Genomic DNA, 7,462 nt, shown 5'->3' on the forward strand with positions numbered 1-7,462 from the left:
GACCAATCTGGACAAAATTTGGCACTTGGCCATCATTGACCCATCCCCCTTCCCCAGCCCTCTTCCCCCTTCCCTTTGAAACTTATGTGGTAAATAAATTCTACGTGTTTATCATACCTCATTTCATGTACTTGAGACCAAAGGAATATATTACTGAAAATACTTGTCAGTCATCTCAGTAAAACCTGGATAAAAGGGACAGACAGCACAGTAACAGCTGGATAAAAGGGATAGTCACCACAGTAATACTTGAATAAAAGGGACAGACATAACTGTAACATCTGTTTAAAGGTGTCAGACAGTACAGTAATATCTGGATAAAATGGACAGTCGCCACAGTAATACCTGGATAAAAGGGACAGGCAGTACAGTAATGCCTGGTTAAATGTGACAGTAAGGACAGTAATACCTGGATAAAAAGCTCAGTCACCACAGTCATACCTGGATAAAACGGATAGTCACTAAAGTAATACCTGGAGAAAAGGGACAATCACCACAGTAATACCTGAATATAAAGAATACACAGAACAGTAATATCTGGATAAAAGGGACAGTCACCACAGCAATACCTGGATAAAAGGGACAGACAGTACAGCAATACCTGGTTAAAGGTGACAGACAGTACAGTAATATTTGTTTAAAGGTGTCAGACAGTACAGTAATACCTAGATAAAAGGGACGGTCACCACACTAATACCTGGATAAAAGGGACAGTCACCACAGTAATACCTGGATAAAAGGGACAGTCACCACAGTAATGTCTGAATAAAAGGGACAGTCATCACAGTAATTTCTGGATAAAAGGGACAGTCATCACAGTAATACCTGGATAAAAGGGATAGTCATCACAGTAATTTCTGGATAAAAGGGACAATCACCACGGTAATACCTGGATAAAAGGGACAGTCATGACAGTAATACCTGGATAAAAGGGACAGTCATGACAGTAATACCTGGTTAAAAGGGACAGTCATCACAGTAATACCTGGATAAAAGGGACAGTCATCACAGTAATTTCTGGATAAAAGGGACAGTCACCACAGGAATATCTGGATAAAACGGACAGTTACCACAGCAATACCTGGATAAAAGGGACAGACAGTACAGTAATGCCTGGTTTAAGGTGACAGACAGTACAGTAATACTTGTTTAAAGGTGTCAGACAGTACAGTAATACCTAGATAAAAGGGACAGTCATCACAGTAATACCTGGATAAAAGGGACAGTCACCACAGTAATACCTGGATAAAAGGGACAGTCATCACAGTAATACCTGGGTAAAAGGGACAGTCACCACAGTAATACCTGGATAAAAGGGACAGTCATCACAGTAATACCTGGGTAAAAGGGACAGTCACCACAGTAAAACCTGGATAAAAGGGACAGTCACCACAGTAATGTCTGGATAAAAGGGACAGTCATCAAAGTAATACCTGGATAAAACGGACAGTCACCACACTAATACCTCGATAAAAGGGACAGTCATCACAGTAATTTCTGGATAAAAGGGACAGTCACCACAGTAATAACTGGATAAAAGGGACAGTCACCACAGTAATACCTGGATAAAAGGGACAGTCATCACAGTAATACCTGGGTAAAAGGGACAGTCACCACAGTAAAACCTGGATAAAAGGGACAGTCACCACAGTAATGTCTGGATAAAAGGGACAGTCACCACAGTAATTTCTGGATAAAAGGGACAGTCATCACAGTAATACCTGGATAAAAGGGACAGTCATCACAGTAATACGTGGATAAAAGGGACAGTCATCACAGTAATTTCTGGATAAAAGGGACAGTCACCACAGTAATACCTGGATAAAAGGGACAGTCACCACAGCAATACCTGGATAAAAGGGACAGTCATCACAGTAATACCTGGATAAAGGGGACAGTCACCAAAGCAATACCTGGGTAAAAGGGACAGGCAGAACAGTAATGCCTGGGTAAAAGGGACAGACGGAACAGTAATACCTGGATAAAAGGGACAGTCATCACAGTAATGCCAGGATAAAAGGGACAGTCACCACACTAATACCTGGATAAAAGGGACAGTCACCACAGTAATTTCTGGATAAAAGGGACAGTCATCACAGTAATACCTGGATAAAAGGGACAGTCACCACAGTAATTTCTGGATAAAAGGGACAGTCATCACAGTAATACCTGGATAAAAGGGACAGTCACCACAGTAATTTCTGGATAAAAGGGACAGTCACCACAGTAATTTCTGGATAAAAGGGACAGTCACCACAGTAATACCTGGATAAAAGGGACAGTCACCACAGCAATACCTGGATGAAAGGGACAGTCATCACAGTAATACCTGGATAAAAGGGACAGTCACCACAGTAATACCTGGATAAAAGGGACAGTCACCACAGTAATACCTGGATAAAAGGGACAGTCATCACAGTAATACCTGGGTAAAAGGGACAGTCATCACAGTAATACCTGGGTAAAAGGGACAGTCATCACAGTAATACCTGGGTAAAAGGGACAGTCATCACAGTAATACCTGGGTAAAAGGGACAGTCATCACAGTAATACCTGGATAAAGGGGACAGTCACCAAAGCAATACCTGGGTAAAAGGGACAGGCAGAACAGTAATGCCTGGGTAAAAGGGACAGACGGAACAGTAATACCTGGATAAAAGGGACAGTCATCACAGTAATGCCAGGATAAAAGGGACAGTCACCACACTAATACCTCGATAAAAGGGACAGTCACCACAGTAATTTCTGGATAAAAGGGACAGTCATTACAGTAATACCTGGATGAAAGGGACAGTCATCACAGTAATACCTGGATAAAAGGGACAGTCATCACAGTAATTTCTGGATAAAAGGGACAGTCACCACAATAATACCTGGATAAAAGGGACAGTCACCACAGTAATTTCTGGATAAAAGGGACAGTCATTACAGTAATACCTGGATGAAAGGGACAGTCATCACAGTAATACCTGGATAAAGGGGACAGTCATCACAGTAATTTCTGGATGAAAGGGACAGTCACCACAGTAATACCTGGATAAAAGGGACAGTCACCACAGTAATTTCTGGATAAAAGGGACAGTCATCACAGTAATACCTGGATAAAGGGGACAGTCATCACAGTAATACCTGGATAAAAGGGACAGTCACCACAGTAATTTCTGGATATAAGGGACAGTCATTACAGTAATACCTGGATGAAAGGGACAGTCATCACAGTAATACCTGGATAAAAGGGACAGTCATCACAGTAATTTCTGGATAAAAGGGACAGTCACCACAGTAATACCTGGATAAAAGGGACAGTTACCACAGTAATTTCTGGATAAAAAGGACAGTCATCACAGTAATATCTGGATAAAGGGACAGTCACCACAGTAATACCTGGATAAAAGAGACAGGCAGAACAGTAATGCCTGGATAAAGGGACAGACGGAACAGTAATACCTGGATAAAAGGGACAGTCATCACAGTAATGCCAGGATAAAAGGGACAGACAGCACAGTAATATCTGAATAAAAGGGACAGTCATCACAGTAATGCCAGGATAAAAGGGACAGACAGCACAGTAATATCTGAATAAAAGGGACAGTCACCACAGTAATGCTTGTCAGTTCACACACGACTGTTTGAAGGGTGAACATTCGCATGGAAAAGTAGAACTGTCAGTCGGACCGTCAACACAAACCCCTTCTCTTCTTCCCTCTTTCTCCCTTTCCCTTCTACCTCCCCCTTCCCTCTTCCCTCCCCCTCACCTTTTCCTTTTCCCGCCCCTTACAAGTAGACTGTCATTCAGTTTTCTCGGGCAAAGCCAGGCTGGTCAGCTAGTATGTATATATATATATATATATATATATATATATATATATATATATATATATATATATATATATATATATATATATATATATATATAATGAAAATGTGATCACCGACCAGAGAGAAAACTAAGAAACATATCTAGTTACGGAAGATAATTTTCCAAAATAAACTTATGAACAGTAAGACGAATTTCCTAAAAATAATGAGTAACTTGCTATATACGTTCCCTGAAGCTGAAAAACTTTGAAGACAACATAAAACTTGACGGTAAGCTACCAAGCAAGGGTACAGTACTGTACCTGCAGTTAAGTACCTGGTTCGTTTGTTTGTTTGTTGTTAATGAAACCACACAAATAGCCAGAAATGACTCTTGGCATCCAATCCATGAAAGGTGAGCCCAGGCAACAAGTGATCACATTTTTGTAGACATGAGAATAAGATGTTTAGGGAGAAGGTACCCTTTGGGTATGGGCTGCCCTTCTATTGCACACTTAAAAGGCCAGCAATCTCAGCAACATTATAGCGTATTTAAGTAAAGCAGATTATAGTAATCAAATTAATTCGTAAACTTCAAAGACATTCTAGTTGGAGGTTATGTTTATCTTTAACCTGCACAATTTCGTTAGAATCTTGCCAGCTCACTGTATCCTGGCAATAAAAATATTTGCACGTAGGGGTTTGTCACGAAGGTATGAGTTTTATTATTAGGAGCCAGACGGGACCATCAGTTTGTAAAGCGAACAAATTTAAAATGCAGAAAGCTTATATAAAAATAGGAGAAAAGAGCAAAGGGATGAAGCAAGAGATAGTGATTAGTCATGAAATCAGTCAACTTGCACAATTTAACAAGTAAGCATAAATAAACAGATATAAAGTGGAAAGCAATTTTTTTTTGCCTGGATTCAAGCACGGGAATTTAAACGCACAACTGTGATAGGTCAAAGCACAGAAGTTCTGGCACGGTGAGGTCACTGGATATATGGTCAATCACGGTAGAAGGCAGCTAAACGGGCGCCTAGGATGACTAAGCAGCCGCGGAGAGCGTGACACGACTAGAGTGAGAGGATGATGAAGCACTTGCTACGATGAATCTTTCAAGGAAATATATTTGTCATTATATATATACATATATATATGTGTGTGTATATATATATATATATATATATATATATATATATATATATATATATGTGTGTGTGTGTGTGTGTGTGTGTGTGTATACATATGTGTGTGCGTGTGTTCGTCGTGTATTCTTTCAACATGACGGCATTCCTCCAGAGAAAGTGAAACGCAGCAGTCATTGCCAATGTCTTAATTTAGATTATGAATCATGCACGCTATTAGAAGTAATCATTTCATACTCATTCACAGAAGGTTCATCAGAAACATATCAAGTCTCCCCCCACCCCCCGCCCCCGCGACTCCCCACCCACCCACACACTGTGACACATCACCATCTTTCTCATTTAACACGAACACTCTCCCTCTTTCCAGTGTCGCTTTCACGACACCTACCCAACCCCTTTCATTCCTTTTACTGTACCTCCAGTCATATTATCATTCTTCCATCTTACTTTCCACCCTCTCCTAACAATTATTTCATAGCGCTGAATGACCTCACAGGTCCCAGTGCTTGGCCTTTGGCCTAAACTCTATGTTCCATTCCATTCCTTCAAGGTCTTTCTCTCCTTCCTTCTAAAACTTCTGAGATGTAAGACACTAACCTATCATCGGCAATTCTTCCCACAAAACCAGACCACCTCGAAATACTCTGAGTCTTCCTTTTACATATTCTAACCTTTTTACCAGTTCTACTTACTCCTGAATTTCTACCCTTATTAATCCTTCCCATTCCCCATGTACTACATTCAACATCCACATTTCGCTTACATTAAGATTGGTTATATCCACAATTCTCTCTTATATTCCCATCTAGGCTTTCATAGAAAAAAAAATTGAGGATTTTAGTGTCTTGATAAACCATAGCTTCCATAAAAAAAACCTTGAAAGTGAAACTGTAAATTTCATATCACGAAAACCTTGAAGGCAGATACGATAATAATGGACAAAACCGTATCTTTAAAAAAAAAATATTCATCACTATCTGAAGATTCCTGTTATCTACAACTAAGAGAGCATTATTTTGATAAGGTTATCAAGCATTTCAGTAAGATTATAAAATCAATTTTGAATGACAAAAAGTCTTTGATTGGTTCATTGAGCTTTAAAAGATCTTCAATTCCTTGTTAATATGGTTTAAGTAAAATTGACAAACCAGGTAATCCTGTAAAATCTGTAATTAATGTAACTGTAACTATTAATTATTAACTGATCGTTGATAATACGGCGGATAATACTAATTCCTCACTCTGAAAGGCATAGTTTTGAAGCCATGAGTGCAAGTTATTCCTAAGGTGAGGTTAATCTGATGTTAATGGGTTCTTTGGAGCTTAATATTTGAGTGTGTAAAAGCTCACATGTAAAGTGTTAACAAAACTATCATATAATAATGCGCGCACGCACACACAAGCATATATATATATATATATATATATATATATATATATATATATATATATACATATATATATATATATATATATATATATATATATATATATATATATATATATATATATATATATATATATATATATATATATATATATATATATATATTATTGTGTTAGGCTTCAATGAGGCAGGATGGTTTCTATTCCAGATTCTGTAACTGACAAAGTACAATATACCAAGTACTAGCTTTCGAAGATATACAGTCTTCGTCATCAGGTACTCGATGAAGAAGTCTTTTTCTCTCTGAAAGCTAGTACTTGATAAATTGTACTTTGTCAGTTAAAGATTCTGGATTATAAACCACCCCATCTCACTGAAGCCTAAGACGAGTATTGAATTGAATATAGAATTTAGACCAAAGGCCAAGCACTGGGACCTATGAGGTCATTCAGCGCTGAAACGGGAATTGACAGTAAAAGTTTGAAAGGTGTAACAGGAGGAAAACCTCGCAGCTGCAATATGAATTAATTGTTAGGAGAGGGTGGAAAGTAGGGTGGTAGAAAGAGAATATGAAAGGAGGTCTAGTAAAAGGAACGAAAGTGTTGAAGCTAGGGGCCGAAGCCACGCTATAAAGAACCTTAATTAATGCCTACAGTGCACCACGTGAGGTGCACTGACGGCGGCCTAACAAGAGTAGTGGGAATATAAATGCCTGACTCACGTTCAGGATCGAACCCAGGTTTTTCAGTTAAAAGGCAAGTAGGTCATACAAGAGAAGTAGGAATATATTTACACATAATGAAGTTGTGTGGCTGTTTTGTGATACACACACACACACACACACACACACACACATATATATATATATATATATATATATATATATATTATATATATATATATATATATTATATATATATATATATATTATATATATAAATATATATATATATATATATATATATATATATATATATATATATATATATATATATATATATATATATAAGTTTTGAGCGGAGTATTTGCAATAGAATAAAGCCCCCTCATATATGAGACGGGAGAGGAAAAGTGACACTTGTAGTATGACCATATTATTTATAGTTGCTGATCAAGAGAAGCTTCA

Source organism: Macrobrachium rosenbergii, chromosome 4 (genome assembly GCF_040412425.1).
Source record: "Macrobrachium rosenbergii isolate ZJJX-2024 chromosome 4, ASM4041242v1, whole genome shotgun sequence".
NCBI lineage: Eukaryota > Metazoa > Arthropoda > Malacostraca > Decapoda > Palaemonidae > Macrobrachium > Macrobrachium rosenbergii.